General features: G+C 46.9%; 1 protein-coding gene across 4 annotated transcripts in view; it reads left to right on the forward strand.

Annotated features, from left to right (window-relative positions):
- LOC139765712 (disintegrin and metalloproteinase domain-containing protein 10-like) overlaps positions 1–16,827 on the forward strand; it is a 310,501-nt gene that overhangs the window by 225,923 nt on the left and 67,751 nt on the right. The window contains exon 1 of one of the 4 annotated variants that reach the window (XM_071693500.1): positions 7,680–7,866. The exons of the other annotated variants lie outside the window; for them this stretch is intronic. The gene's annotated coding sequence lies outside the window, so the exon portion shown is untranslated. Of the gene's footprint in view, positions 1–7,679; positions 7,867–16,827 lie in introns of those variants that run through there. 4 annotated transcript variants of the gene reach the window in all.

Below are 16,827 nucleotides of genomic sequence, written 5' to 3' on the forward strand. Positions count from 1 at the left end.
CTTACCCTTCACCTAGCACACTGCCCTCCACCTGACACCCTACCCTCCACCTGGTTCAGCATGACCACACTGGGTCACTTTCTGTCCCTCTTAGGAATTTAATTTTACTTCGCTCGTCTCATACTAACACATGGTCCTCTCTCTCTCTCTCTCTCTCTCTCTCTCTCTCTCTCTCTCTCTCTCTCTCTCTCTCTCTCTCTCTCTCATTGTTCTCCCCGTTTCCTTGTCCATTGTGTGCACAGGTAGCTGGACATGACCAAACCTCGTGTCACACTCCCTTTCCCTTCATTCCTCTCCCTCTGACCTTTGGTTCCTCTCCCGCCCTGCCTCCCTGACCTACTTCCTTCCTTCCTTCCTGCCTGACTCACTCACTCCCTCCCTCCTTCGTCCTGCCACAACCTACACTCACCCACCACAACCATCACTCATCTTCCTAGCGTCTCACCCTCCCACCCCAGTCATCCACTCACCCTCCCACCCCAGTCATCCACTCACCCTCCCACCCCAGTCATCCACTCACCCTCCCACCCCAGTCATCCACTCACCCGCCCACCCCTGTCATCCACTCACCCTCCCACCCCAGTCATCCACTCACCCTCCCACCCCAGTCATCCACTCACCCTCCCACCCCAGTCATCCACTCGCCCACCCACCCCAGTCATCCACTCACCCTCCCACCCCAGTCATCCACTCGCCCACCCACCCCAGTCATCCACTCACCCACCCACCCCAGTCATCCACTCGCCCACCCACCCCAGTCATCCACTCACCCTCCCACCCCAGTCATCACTGTGGGGGATATTGTGTACACCGTGTGGATGACGTCATGTTGTCCAGTCCTGTAACATTCCTGTAGTGTAGGGAGGTCAGGTCGGCCACTCCTCCTCCTTCCTAACTACCGCCGTCCAATCATGGCGCAGTTATTCATATCAGAGTTCCAAACTGGTCATGTTCTCCTGTATGATGTATCCGACCCTCATCTTCTGTGTCCCCATCTTCATCTTCCCTTGGCTGAGTGTTGACGTCAGTTGGCTCTCGTGGGTTCATTCCTTGTGTTCCTTGTTGTCGTGTTTATCATCAGCAGGTGGTGGCCCACTACCCCCTCTGTGTTCCTCTACACCATCTGGCCACACCCCACCCCAGTGTGTCCTTCCTAACTACCTAGTTAACTGGCTAACACATCCTCCTCCACCTCAACCTAGTTAACTGGCTACCAACTTTCTTGTCTCACACTTGGGCTTTCATGTCTGTTGCTTTCGCCTGTTATTCTGTTCCATTGTTATCTCGGCTGGTCCGCAGCCATCCGGGAAACCTTCACACTCGTACCACAGCTTCATGACTGTCTTCAGTTCAGTAAGGTCTCGTACCACAGCTTCATGACTGTCCTCAGTTCAGTAAGGTCTCGTACCACAGCTTCATGTGTTTCCTCAGTTCAGTAAGGTCTCGTACCACAGCTTCATGTGTTTCCTCAGTTCAGTAAGGTCTCGTACCACAGCTTCATGACTGTCCTCAGTTCAGTAAGGTCTCGTACCACAGCTTCATGTGTTTCCTCAGTTCAGTAAGGTCTCGTACCACAGCTTCATGTGTTTCCTCAGTTCAGTAAGGTCTCGTACCACAGCTTCATGTGTTTCCTCAGTTCAGTAAGGTCTCGTACCACAGCTTCATGTGTTTCCTCAGTTCAGTATGATCTTGTCTTCAGTCACATGGTCTCGCCAGTGTCAGTTCCACATTTTCTGTCTGCGGATTATGAACCTCCTCCTGCAGGAGTCTGCCTGCATCTCCTCCTCCTCCTGCAGGAGTCTGCCTGCATCTCCTCCTCCTCCTGCAGGAGTCTGCATGCATCACCTCCTCCTCCTCCTCCTCCTCCTCCTCCTGCTGCAGTCTGCATGCATCACCTCCTCCTCCTCCTCCTCCTGCAGGAGTCTGCATGCATCACCTTCTCCTCCTCCTCCTCCTCCTCCTGCAGCAGTCTGCATGCATCACCTCCTCCTCCTCCTGCAGGAGTCTGCATGCATTCCTCCTCCTCCTCCTGCAGCAGTCTGCATGCATCTCCTCCTCCTGCAGGAGTCTGCATGCATCACCTCCTCCTCCTCTTCCTCCTCCTCCTCCTGTGCCTCATCCGTCGCTGCTCTCGTCTCCTACTGGAGTATTTTCTCTTTTCCGAATACATTTTCTTGTGTAACTTCTGCCTGCTGGAGGAAGTGACCAAGACGTTGCCACTCACCAACCAGAGGTTGGAAGTGAACCCTACAGATGGTCCAGCTTTGTCATCCTGACACAAGATACGAGGTGTACTTCAATATGAGAGCAGTGTGACCAGATGGCCTTACTATATTCACATAAACCTTATATGTATATATATATATATATATATATATATATATATATATATATATATATATATATATATATATATATAAATATATCGCCTGATTCAGGTACCCATTTTACCGACCAACTTCTAGGGATGAATGAACATCTGGGGAGGTATGGAGTACTTCCCTCACAGCTGGGGAGGTATGGAGTACTTCCCTCACAGCTGGGGGAGGTATGGAGTACTTCCCTCACAGCTGGGGGAGGTATGGAGTACTTCCCTCACAGCTGGGGGAGGTATGGAGGACTTCCCTCACAGCTGGGGAGGTATGGAGTACTTCCCTTACAGCTGGGGAGGTATGGAGTACTTCCCTCACAGCTGGGGAGGTATGGAGTACTTCCCTCACAACTGGGGAGGTTCAAGCTTTACCTACACCGACGCACCAGCGCTCCAACTCTGAACTCTGACATTTATCTCGCCCTACATCGCAATGTGGGTTCACTTTCGCCTTTCTATAGAGATATTACTTTTATTTCTGATCCTGTGAGCTGGCTCCTTATGTGTCCCCGCTGGTAGCTACCAGGAGCACGTCATATTCGACAAGCTGTTAGCTACGTCAAAGCATAAATGTGTGGCTGTTGCTAACTCAAGGATGGGCCGTCTGGTTTCATTTCTTACCCATCTTATCTGTGACTCTCCATCATCCCATGTCTTTCCCATCAACTATGACCTGACCCATTTTGAACGAGAGATTGCCCGCTGCTACCCAAACTTTATGAAATATTTCTTCTTCTCTACCAACTCCTTATCATTGAACCTTCTTTATTTTTGTGTTTGTGTTTAGCCAAGATGTGGACGTGTGTTCGTGATCGGAGCCTCCCTCATAATCTCTTTGCCTCCAGACTTTCCCAAACTTGTCTTGTGTTCCTCTGTTGCTGCCGGAGTCCACATGGTCGTCACTGAACGAGCGATCACTCGCACTTCACCTTCACTTCAGTCACTTCACTGTGACATCTGGAACAGGCTATATTGGTAGTTGGTAAGCAGCAAAATGTATTAGATGTAGTAGTTTTAGGTTCTACGGAGGCAGTTACCAGGGAACAACACCAGGTCATCGGAAACTAGCATGATTTAGTAGACGTTTGATGAATGAAAATGTTCCTTGTTAAGTTATAACACGGCACATGGTGAACACATGTGGTATACGGTGAGGGACCAGCCACAGAACACGGCACATGGTGAACACATGTGGTATACGGTGAGGGGACCAGCCACAGAACACGGTACATGAGTCCGCGTGTTCCTTACCATCTATTGATGGTCATGTGTAGTGATACAATAACACTGAGCGAGTGGCCCTGTACTACAACGTATGGCCCTGCGCAACTACAAAGTGTGGCCCTGCAATACAACGTGTGGCCCTGCACTACAACGTGTGGCCCTATACTATAACGTATTATGAACCCTATGCCACTCCACTTGTGTGTTAGGTTTGCACATTTCGTGAGTGGAGAACACGTGACAGCCTTGATGGTAGTGAGGAACCACAGTATATTAACGTAGAATATATATCTTGTGTAATGTTACGTCACATCACGTCACGTTATTTAACGTCACGTAAGTTGTGTGATAGCGGCAAAACACCCTTATAGGTAATATGTAAATTCTCGTATGTATGACTATCGTGATGTTTACCATACCGACTTTCTTCCTCTGTAAAACCAGGACCAGTTTTGAAAAACTGTTTTTGTTCACCGTTTCCAGCGATAGTGAGGTAGCGCCTGGAACAGAAGAAAGGAAGGCCACATCCGCTCACATCCATTCTCTAGTTATCATGTGTAATGCACCGAAACCACAGCTCCCTATCCACAGCTAGGCCCCACAGACATTTCCATGGTTTACCCCGGTTGCCACATATGCCTCGGTTCAGTCTAATGATAGCAAGTCGACCCTCTTATACGAAATCAGTCTAATTCACTCTCCTGCATGTACATCCCCCATCACCCCACCCTTCCATCTCCGATTTGGTCTCCCCCTTCTCCTTGTCCCTTCCACCTCTGACACATATATCCTCTTTGTGAACCTTTCCTCACTCATTCTTTCCATGTGACCAAACCATTTCAATACACCCTCTTCTGCTCTCTCAACCACACTATTTTTATTACCACACATCTCTCTTACCCTTTCATTACTTACTCGATCAATCCACCTCACACCACATATTGTCCTCTAACATATCATTTCCTACGCATCCACCCTCCTCCGCACAACCCTCTCTGTAGCCCATACTATATATATATTTTTATATTTATTTATTATACTTTGTCGCTGTCTCCCGCGTTTGCGAGGTAGCGCAAGGAAACAGACGAAAGAAATGGCCCAACCCCCCCCCCCCCATACACATGTATATACATACGTCCACACACGCAAATATACATACCTACACAGCTTTCCATGGTTTACCCCAGACGCTTCACATGCCTTGATTCAATCCACTGACAGCACGTCAACCCCGGTATACCACATCGCTCCAATTCACTCTATTCCTTGCCCTCCTTTCACCCTCCTGCATGTTCAGGCCCCGATCACACAAAATCTTTTTCACTCCATCTTTCCACCTCCAATTTGGTCTCCCTCTTCTCCTAGCTCCCTCCACCTCCGACAAATATATCCTCTTGGTCAATCTTTCCTCACTCATCCTCTCCATGTGCCCAAACCACTTCAAAACACCCTCTTCTGCTCTCTCAACCACGCTCTTTTTATTTCCACACATCTCTCTTACCCTTACGTTACTCACTCGATCAAACCACCTCACACCACACATTGTCCTCAAACATCTCATTTCCAGCACATCCATCCTCCTGCGCACAACTCTATCTATCTATATATATATATATATATATATATATATATATATATATATATATATATATATATATATATGAAATAGATAGATAGGTAGATGCCGTTGCCTGCATAGAGAGGTAGCGACAGAAACAGAGGAAGAACGGACTCTGTTCGTTCACATACATTCTCTCGCTTTCATGTATAATGCAACGAACCCTGAGTCCGCCATCCACGAGCAGATCCCACGGGAAAGAAGGCGAGGGAGAGGTAAAGATGAGGCGGGATGAGCACTCTGATGGACTGTTGAATGTTTTAGATGTTGGTTGTTTGAGACATCGAGCCATGCGGCTGCAGCGGTTGTCAATGCAGTTGTATTACTCAAGAAAGAGGGTGACAGTGTTGTTGATTGGTTAGTCATGATTTTGAATGTATGATTGGCTCAAAATGTTTGCTTTGAAAACTTTATGTGAGAAATACTTAGAGAAAGACAGGGATCCGTATGTGGCATTTATGGATCTGGAGAAAGCGTATGATAAGGTTGACAGAGATGCCCCGTGGAAAATGCTGCGAATATATGGTGTAAATGGAAAGCTTCCACGAGCAGAAGAGTTTTGTGTGTGAGTAGGAAGTGAAGAGGGAGTGATTGCAGATGAGGATGGGTCTGCAGTAAGGGCGTGCGATGTCACCATGGCTGCTTAATCCCCTTTAGGGATGGGTGATCAGGGAGGAGGGGGGGGGGGGTTAACGCGGGGGGAGAGGGGTGGGTCAACGGTATTCTAGGGGTGGGAGGTCCTGGGAGGTGGACCAGTTGTAGTTTGCTGATGACGCTACTCTAGTGGCAGTAAACAATTGCAGAAACTTGGATGTCCGAGTTTGTGAGCGGAGGAATGACAGAGTTAGAGGAAATAAAAGTCATGATATTTAGAAGGGGTGGGGAGGCAAGCTTGTTTGCATGTGAGTTTCAGTAAAGAGAAACTGAAGGAAATGAAATGAATTAGGTACATGGAAGCTCAGCGGATGGAACTATGAGAGATGGGATGAATCGTGGGGAGCACAAGGAGGTTAGGTTAGGTGCATTGCTTTTCAACGCAGTTACTGACTGGCCTGAGCACAATACTGTTTCCATCTGTTTCCTTCATACACACACACACACACACACACACACACACACACACACACGTACCCACCTGGTGTATCACGTACTTATGTTATCAGCATGGAGCGGCTACAGTCGCTTGGGGAGCCATGATGTCTTTGTAGAGCAAACATTATTCTTATTTCCGGATTCACCAGCATTATCGTGTATCACTGGCTGCAGGGAAGAGACACGCTTGATGTACGATGCTTCACACATCGTGTCACATTGTTATTCATGTACCGTGATATAAGGCATTAACCCTATGATAAGTCCTGAAATTCAATGCACCACTATTTCACAACACGATTCTGACATTATAAACTGGTTTACAGTCACAGTCCAAACCCGGTGGAGTGGGCACGACGGCCACCACTTGTGTGAGCGGCTCCTGAAAATAACATTACATGTTTGGTTGTTCCCAGACCCGTGCCTCACCACGCTTCTCCATCCTGACTCAAACTTATACAAGTTACCACGACCTGGTAATGCATGCCTCAGTATTATTAAGGAAAAATAGCAGCAATAAGATATTCTTTTCCAGTATTGCTGCCCATAACATGAGAACATATATGGTATTGTGATGGATATGTAAAAGGTATTCTCCTGCTCGACATTGTCTGTGGATATATGTAGGTTGTGTTAGCCCCAAACCATCGCTTTCTCGTATGCATGATGTATGGACGCGTGTATTTGCATTTTACTGTTACTATTCCTTGCTTATTTGACAATAAGCAGAGCTATGTGTGCTACACCAACATAATACTTTCACAATATGTACCTTGACCTGCCCATGGCCATGTGATCTGCCGGGTAGAAAGCCCTTTCTGTTAAATCATCTGGCGTGCAGAAAGTTCCCAATGTGACTTGCCACTTGTCTTAATTTTTCTTTAATTAACTCATTCTCTTTTTATGAAGAACTCTGTAGAGAACATATTGTTCACACAGTTGAAAGTCGCTTGATACTTTCCATCATGAAGTAAGACTTGAGCAGTAAAGACAAGCTAGGCTTTATCACAGTACTCACTGGGTTATACCACCATCAACAGTACTCACTGGGTTACCCCACCATCATTTACCTCCTCGTCTGCAGATATTTAGGCTCTTTCAGAAATCGTTTTGGTTACTGTGTCGCTCCTGCCTGCCTGCTCACCGTACTTACAATGAGCCAATACAGCTTAGGTTTGGCCTCCTTGCTATTTTTTCCCCCCAAAAAAGGTTTTCTTTTGCATCAAAATGTTATGTTTCCGTAAATATGTGACAAAGTGCAATCACTCGATTTTAAGGGAAATATTTTTGTGTATTTTTATTTTTTGAATATTGCGTATTATTTTGCATGTGGCAACGTCGTCCTCCCATCACGATATTGCACAAATATTTTGTAAACAAACATGGCGGCTGGCCTGCAGGCTGGCACGGTGGTACAACCGAGTGCAATAATCAGATTTTTATGGTGAAAAAAAAGGGTGAAGACCGCCGAAATCTATGGCAGAAAAAGGCAACAGAATGGAGGCTGCCGCGTGAGCCGTGGAAGTGTGTGTAGAGCAGAGGAATGGCTGGAAAACGATAGGTATGACGTGCTACATATGTACTTTGTGTGTGTAGTGGTTCACTACCTCATGTATTATAGTGAACATAGTGAGGGAGGCTCACGGCAGCCTTGGGAGTGAACCATGCTTCATGATAACTGAATTTTGAAGTTATTCTTTAATTCATGGTCTTGTTCTCTCATTAAAAGTCACATATACAACTCGCCAGGTTTGTACTGTTCACGCTGGTCTGACATACATATGTAGTATTGTGTCTTTACATAACTCAATGTCACTGTTGTTATCATCTTTCCTGCAGTTTTCGTAGTAATAACATGGCTAGAATTGTACAGGCTCTGGTGTTATGAAGGAAATATTATTGGGGAAAGAAAAGCACGTCACTGGATGTGTTGTGGTGGGCAGGACTGTATTCTGGTCTGTAATGATCAATTTGAACAATGGATTGGTTCATCTTTGGTGAACAGGAAAAAGAGATTTAAACCCAAGAAACTTAACCTAACTTAACCTAACCTAACCTAACTTAACCTAACCTTAACAAACATTGTTTACAATCATCACTACAGTTGCTTGGTTTACAGTGAAAAATCCTTTCAGCAAATTTGTAATATTAATATCTTGTAATCTTTGTACGCCTCTGCTTAGGTCTTAACATAATATAAATCTTCGCAGTTATTCTGAATATTGAAAACTTAGTTTGATTACTGGTTTATGAGTCTTCGTCATATGTACTTGACAGTTATTTCCCAGTAAGTTTGCACTGTACCTGTATTTCATGATCCCAACATCCAGTTTTTTTAAGTTGGTGTCTTTGTTGATCTTGGTGGAAAGATATCACAGACCTTAGTAAATCATGTTCCATATCTGTCGTGTTTTGTGTATGGAATAAATACATCTCTGTACACGTGTTTGGGTCACATATCTGTGTGTATTTACTTGTTATTGTACTGTCCGGGAAGGGAGTGTTCCACTCATGGGGCCTCATTCTCCTGTACTTTTCTAGTTATATATCTTTTTAATGCATTTGCTCTCCACATTCACACTTTCATTATGCCGTTTATTTCATTCATTCGCAACTTTTATGATTTCAAAATACATTACATCCATTCAGCTAAATTATTTTCTTGATTTCATTTTCTGGCTACCACTTTTTCTGTCCTTTGTGTGTGTGTGTGTGTGTGTGTGTGAATATTGTTAGTTATTACTTTTCACCTTTCTTAACCTTGTATATATGACCCCTGTCTTTATTGTTACACACACACACACACACACACACACACACACACACACACCACACATCAAGCCTCAGCCAGGTGGTGTACACATTGCTGTACCAGCCCCGAGATGTGGATAATCGCCTGGGTTGGATCTGGGCCGACTGCTGTGCTCAGGATTTGAGCCCACGCAAGGCCGATTCCGGGTTGACTCATGGTCATTAAGGCTAAACATTCACACCAAGGAGGCATGTGTGTGTGTGTGTGTGTGTGTGTGATTACTATTTGTGTTACGGGAAGAGTTTTTCCTTCGTGTTGCCTCGTTACTTAACCTTGTGTTTAAGTATTTTGTCTGTACTGCTGTGGGTGTATGGACTCACACACACACACACACACACACACACACCTCAGCGTAAACCAGGTACCCATTTATTGTCCAGCCCCGAGGGGAGGATGAACATCTGGGCTAGGTGTGGGCCTGTTACGACGCCCAGGATTCGAACCCTTTCCTGTCCGACCTCGGGCTGGTCCGTGCTGTGACGCTAACTACTACAACATAGAGGCGCTTTGTGTGTGTGGCTGTGTTGATGACTGGTTTGGGGCACCTGCTAGCTGTCTTGTTTCATTGTGTGAGTTGAGCTGGTAAACACTGTCTGGTTGGGTGTGTACGCCCCAACCCCTGCTGTATCTCATGTTGTGCACGTTTTTGTCATCCATATTTTCCTTACATAGTGTATATTGGATGTGTGTTGCTGTACGCGTATTTCTATCAGTGTGTATTCATGCTTTTTGTAATATATGGTTCATTATTTGAACTTGTGCAAATGCGTGTTTTTCTGCACTTTGTTTCTCCTCTCAGGGACTGTGTTCTTGTTTTTTTATTGGGAGCCATCTTGTGGGCGCCGGTTTTTGCGTAAAGTTTTTAGTTATCAAAGTGCTATATTTTTTTCTTTTTTTGCCTGGGGTTATTTTCTGCGTTTTTTTTACGGTTATTTCGCAGACGGGTTATTTTATTGCTATATATTTTTTTTTTTTTTATTAATCTTGATCTCCGTTTCCCGCCTTAGTGAGGTAGCGCTATGAAATAGACGAAGAAAGACCCATCCACTCATACACATATAAATACATATTGATATATACATATATACACATGTAAATATTCATACTTGCTCGCCTTCATTCCCGGCGCCAACCCGCCACACTTTCATACTAGATATTCGACTTTTCCTGCAGAAAAAAGAACCGCAAATATTATGATTGATCCCGGAGCAGTTCTGATGAGCCAAGTACCAGGGTCGAGGATGAACCACGCGTCACCATGTTTGAGTTCAGTTAGTATTGAGTCGATCAAGAGACACACCACTCAACCGTACCTAACTCCTGACCGGGTGCTCTGCTACTGATGGTAGTGTACCTCATGGTAACCCAAAAGTGGTCCTTGGGAAAATATCATTTTGCAAGTAAACTGGTGGGGTAGATGGCGTGTAACCCATCGTTGCTTAGACAAAATATTCCTTATTTTATACCGGGGATTCTTGTGTTCATGCGTGTTCTTGCTGCGTATATAATGTTTTCTTCGTTAATGTTCACGTCATTGAATTTGTACGCGTGTGCAACTGTGTTACTGTTTATTCATATCTCCTTAGTATACATATAATAGTATGTACATTCATCACTGCATTCCTCATCTCCTTCAGTAGTTATTGACTCACTAAAAGTATAATACCAGATTTGGACGAAGTCTGGAAGAAAATATATTTTGTGGGTGCTCGTAAGACCTGTGGTCATGGCCGGCCCGCCACACCATCATGGCTGGCGTAATCGCGCCATACCTCGTCCATTGTCTGCAATCGTCTCGTCTCTCGGGAAGTTTTAACGACAGCGCGAGGCTTCCCTTATGAGTACACACGAGCGGTTTATTTGGTCAAGCTTCCACTTAGATGGTGAAGTATTTTTCAGACTTCACGCGACGTGTTGAGAATGAAAAGAGATGTGAGGTGGGTTGAGTCAGGCTGCGGCCCGGAGAAGGTCTCCATGACGGCACAGCTACTAGGCGCCACTCTGCCACCACCGCCAGGCAGGCGGGCGCCAGGCTCTGCCGCCGTTACCTTAACACTGAAAAAAAAAAAAAAATCTCTCCCCATCGATGGATCCCTTTGTTGTAGAGAATCGTACAACTTTAACCTCGTCCGTCCGTCCTTATGGGTGGATGTTTATATCCACAATGTCTCGCACAACGAATTCATCAACGTTTTTTTAGGGCTTTTTGAATTTTACTGAAAGATATATTCTTTCATGAATATGATATTTTGTGTTCTATATGTATGTGGCAAGACAATGAAACCCGTATTTGTTTTGGAGGTCTACCTCCACAACTTTCCTTATGTATGTATTTTACGATGGTTTTCGGGAAGTTCCCACACCTGGATCTTGGCCCTGCCCTTATCTTGAGGTTTCCTACCCCCACGGCTGGGTCTGGGACCTTACTCTACCTTACGTATACCTTATGATGGTTTTTGGAGGTCTTATCCCACGGCTGGAGTGGCCAGTGTCTGGGTGGGTGTAAGGAGGAGTGGCCCTTGTCTGGGTGGGCGTAGGGAGGAGTGGCTCGTGTCTGGGTGGGTGTAGGGAGGATTGGCCAGCCAGTGTCTGGGTGGGTGTAGGGAGGAGTGGCTCGTGTCTGGGTGGGTGTAGGGAGGATTGGCCAGCCAGTGTCTGGGTGGGTGTAGGGAGGAGTGGTCAGTGTCTGGGTGGGTGTAGGGAGGAGTGGCCAGTGTCTGGGTGGGTGTAGGGAGGAGTGGCCAGTGCCTGGGTGGGTGTAGGGAGGAGTGGCAAGTTGTAGTTAGTAAGTCTGTTGAAAGTTTGGGAGGTACAACTTGGGAGTGACGTGGTGGATGTTGAAAGTTTGGGAGGTACAACTTGGGAGTGACGTGGTGGATGTTGGTGTTGTAATTTGTTTCCCGCTCAGCGGTTATCTGCTGCAGGAGATGTATTGTCCAGACACGATATAGTATTGATTTCATACTAGACACCAGCCAAGGTTATAATAACATATTGTGATAGGCTTGTGTCATCAGGTACGACGTGTGACGCGAGTGTCTCTTAGAATTCATTTCTTCAAAGTTTCATCAACGAAACATCTGTTGTCGGTAAAATCATTGTTGACGTCTTTCCCCTCAAGTTGATATGAAGGGTCTTGTTTGCATGGTCAGCTGGTGGGTGTTGTCTGCCGTCCCTGGACTGTCCTGGAACACATTGTACGTAGTTGTGGTGTACAGGCTGGTTAGCTGTAGCCATGCGTGCAGTACAGGGCACCTTGAGTGTGTTGACTGACATGCTGTGGTGGATGGTGACGTGTGGGCCCGGATGATGAGGCCTCAGGAGATTGCCAAATTTCGGGACACATGGGCCGTGTCAGTGTCCCACCTTTGGGACACGTGCGTCTTGGTGTTGTCCCAGCTGGGGGACACGTGGGCCGTGTCAGTGTCCCACCTGGGGGGTCACGTGGACCGCAGGGAACACACACACACAGAAACGCAGATATGCGTCGGGTTACAGACCCAGGTACACAGAACGTGTACAAGACAACTGTTGGTGGCAGCAGCATGGCACCTCGTTCCCCAGGGATGATGGGACACATCGAGGCTTCAGTGGGAGTGACTTTGATGACACTGGTATTACTTTCACTAGGGGGAAGCGAGCACGCACTTCCTCTGACCCACCAAGATTAGTGTTGAAGGTTCCAGCACTCACCTAATCCAGGCAGTAGGTTCCGATACCTGTCTTAGTGCTCTCTCTAGGTTCCAGCACCCACCTACTTACAGCAGTAGGTTCCGGCACCCGCTAATGCAAGCAGTAGGTCCAAGCACCCACTTCACCAGGACAGCTGGTTTCATTAGCGACCGTGGGGGATCCTGACCCAACATTATGCAGATGAGGACTTGGTCCACTGTGATCCAGGACCAGTGATCCACTGTCACCCTGGACCAGCAGCATAGTGTTGCAGGACCAGTGGTCCACTGTGACCCAGGACAGGTGACCTGCACGTAAGCACAAGGACCTGGGAGAGTCAAGGTGTGAGGTGAGCTGCTGTAGTGAGGCGATGTGGTTGTGTATGGCTCGATGATGTGCTGGTTGTGGTAACCCTGACAGGTTGTGGGGGATCTGATCGTGGTTGTTAGTTGTGGGAACTGAACGAGCTGGTGTTCAGGGTTGATGTAGAGGATTGAGGTGATGTTTGTACCCGCGTAATGGCCCTGATGTTTACACCTGGTGAGCTGGTGTGTTGTGTGAGTACGTGGTGTGATGTGAGGAGGTGAGGGACGGGCGTGTTCTGATGGAGAGACATGATGTGACCAGAGGGGAATGTCGCACTTGTTTCCAGGGTGTGATTGCCATAGATATCCAGAAGTGGAGGGGACCTGACCATTCCATCTGAAAGTAACTCCAGATTTAGCCCCTGTGATATATACTTACCTGTGTAGTGATAGTGATACAGAAGTGGTGTCTTTCGTTCATGTACACCCGTCATTTCCTCATGTCGGGTGATCGCGATACATGTTTGTGATCTATGTACTTTCCTGATCTCACTAGTCTGCTGAGCTCATGATTCAGGTAAAATCTAAGTCAAGTTTAAAACGATGCCTTGTGTTCCATGCAGACGACAGTGAAGCATTTTTTATGTTGGAGAGAATCGTAGAGCGACACTTGACCGGAACCATCACACGACGAAGTCGCGTCTCATCAACACACGAAAATGGAAGCTGGTGAATGCGACGTGTTCACGAACGACGAATACCAATAACTTGTGTACAAAGTACAAGTATCACACACGGTGAAGACCTTCTCTTTTAGTTACGAAAACACTTTTGCCACTTTTTATAAACTTTCTTTACTTTTTCTTCACGGAAAGTGTAGCTTTTTTGCTTGAAACTCTTCAGTTTTGTTCGTCCATTCTAGTTTTCTGTTTTCAAACCTGTGGAAGGTCTGCCCCTGGCATCTGTTTTTCTATTTCGCTCAGTTCAACAGCCCGGGCTAAGAAATGGTAATTCTCACAACACACACTTGCGAGAGTCCCCCCCCTCTCTCTCTCTCTCTCTCTCTCTCTCTCTCTCTCTCTCTCTCTCTGCCTTAAGCAATTTATATAAGAATTGGAAATGTTAAGAGCGACTCTGTGTTCATGGATCTTTTTTTTTGAAGTATTGCAGGAAACCTGTGGAGAAATTCGTAAAACTCGTCCTCACACATCTGGAAAGACTGAAAATTGGCGAAGATTAAATTCGTTGGAAAGTGTTGGAGGTGCGGGCTGTTGCCGAGGTCCAGGGGCTGCGGGGTAGTGCTGGGTGTTCGGGCTAGCCCTGAAGACCCACGGGGACTACGGGCTAGCCCCGGAGGGCCTGTTATGGTCTGGGGGTAGTGCAGGGGATGTACACTACACAGCCCCCGGGGCTTTGTATCTCAGGGTTGAAGCCAAAGAGCTGGTGTCACGTCTCATGTTGTTGTGCTCTGGAGGAAAAGACACGAAATTAAAATGTCCTTCATTACTGTCACTGTTATGGATCGAAAATAGAAAGCAATAAATGTAAACAGGTTATTATGTTTGCAACTTGTTTACTATATCGTACTGTAAATAGATGTAATTCAACGAATGATTTACATCGATTCCGTTTCAGTATATAACTTGATCATCTAACAGAACGTTAAAGAATAGTTGTCCTGTATTTATTTTATTGAATTCATTTCAAAGTATAATCACCATCATCATCATCACCATCACCATCACCATCACCACCACCATCATCATCACCATCATCATCACCATCATCACCATCACCATCATCATCACCACCACCCGGCTACAACCTCCAGTGTGATGGACACCGTATCTACAACCCCTTTTATTTTTATGAGGTTGTAAACCATTGTGGCGGCTCCATTGAGCGGATATTACCCAATTGGATGGTATTTGTGGCGTTATGGTGTATAGTGAAGAGTTACCAGCGGAATGTAAGTTGTTTATATGTAGTAGTAAAATACCCATATTAGGATTGTTGTGGAAACATACGAGGAAAGTGCTATATAGAACTTTGTGATCGTTCATAGGGGAAAAAATAGGATGATACTTGTACATATCACAGGCATAAAATGTTCATATCCATTATCTGGCAAATTTGGTTAAAAAAAAAATTTTTTTAATGGTATTTGTTGAAGAAAACGATATATTTCGGTCAGACGAATTCAGTATGAAATGTAACCGTCATTTCCTCCAGCTCGTAATGCGGAGAGAACTCACACTGAGAAATGAAAATTTTGCTTATCGCCAACATAAAAACGAGCAGGAAATAAGACATATGTGGGTAACACTACTTGACGAGGGGGGGCGGCTGGCTGGCTGGCTGGCTGGCCTCCCTCCCTCCACCTCGTATTCTGGGAATGTCAACAAAGAGCAACCGATGCACTTTTGTTGAAATTCAACCACGATTTCTATATTGCATGCCCCATCAAGTGTCTTGCGACACCTTATATGGTGTCCAATAGGAAGCAGAGGAACTCATCATTACCGTATGATCGTTGAAATAAATGAAATCTTTCTGTGTGTGTGACCGGCCGGAGAAGAAAGAAAAGAACCAGTTTCCGTCGTTGGGCAGGCAGCGTTTTTACCTCCTGCTATGCTAACTGTTGTGGCGGTCCTTGATGAAATCGTTTCACACGTTCTGTTATGGCCTTTGTGTGTGCTGGCATTAAGGACGATAATTCCGAGCAAGGAGGCTTGGCAAGAGAGGTCTCGTATTGGATAGCCCAAAGTTTCCATTTATATGGAATTTCTTATTTAGCTTTATTACGTCAACTGCCACGAGCTGGGGGAGGGGGGAAGGGTCTCCTCCCGGTGTGCTGGGGGAGGGGGGAAGGGTCTTCTCCCGGTGTGCTGGGGGAGGGGGAAGGGTCTCCTCCCGGCGTGCTGGGGGAGGGGGAAGGGTCTTCTCCCGGTGTGCTGGGGGAGGGGGGAAGGGTCTTCTCCCGGCGAGCTGGGGGAGGGGGGAAGGGTCTTCTCCCGGCGTGCTGGGGGAGGGGGAAGGGTCTCCTCCCGGCGTGCTGGGGGAGGGGGAAGGGTCTCCTCCCGGCGTGCTGGGGGAGGGGGGAAGGGTCTTCTCCCGGCGAGCTGGGGGAGGGGGAAGGGTCTTCTCCCGGCGAGCTGGGGGAGGGGGGAGGGTCTCCTCCCGGCGTGCTGGGGAGGGGGAAGGGTCTCCTCCCGGCGTGCTGGGGGAGGGGGGAAGGGTCTTCTCCCGGCGAGCTGGGGGAGGGGGAAGGGTCTTCTCCCGGTGTGCTGGGGGAGGGGGGAGGGTCTCCTCCCGGTGTGCTGGGGGAGGGGGGAAGGGTCTCCTCCCGGTGTGCTGGGGGATGGGGAAGGGTCTCCTCCCGGCGTGCTGGGGGGAGGTGGGCGGTACAGAAGCCTGGGATTTTGGGAAAGATTCTTTGATTTGTATTCATACGAAGCCTCATGCGGGGGCGCCTCAAGATGCATAAAACATTGAGATGTTATGGGATTATTCAGTACATCTCCAGATCAGATATAAATATATATTTAATGCTCTTGCGATCTTCGCCAAACCGTTTTGGGTGTGATATCTTTTGGGTTATAGAATCCATTTCAGCAAGGTATTATTATTGCTGCTTGCCACGTCGTGTCCCAGGTGTGGTAGAGCGCGTTAGCAGGTGAGGTCTGGCATCATGTTCGTGTAACAGCCTTGGCACAAAGCCAACGTAGCCAGG

Source organism: Panulirus ornatus, chromosome 55, assembly GCF_036320965.1.
Source record: "Panulirus ornatus isolate Po-2019 chromosome 55, ASM3632096v1, whole genome shotgun sequence".
NCBI classification, from domain to species: Eukaryota; Metazoa; Arthropoda; class Malacostraca; order Decapoda; family Palinuridae; genus Panulirus; species Panulirus ornatus.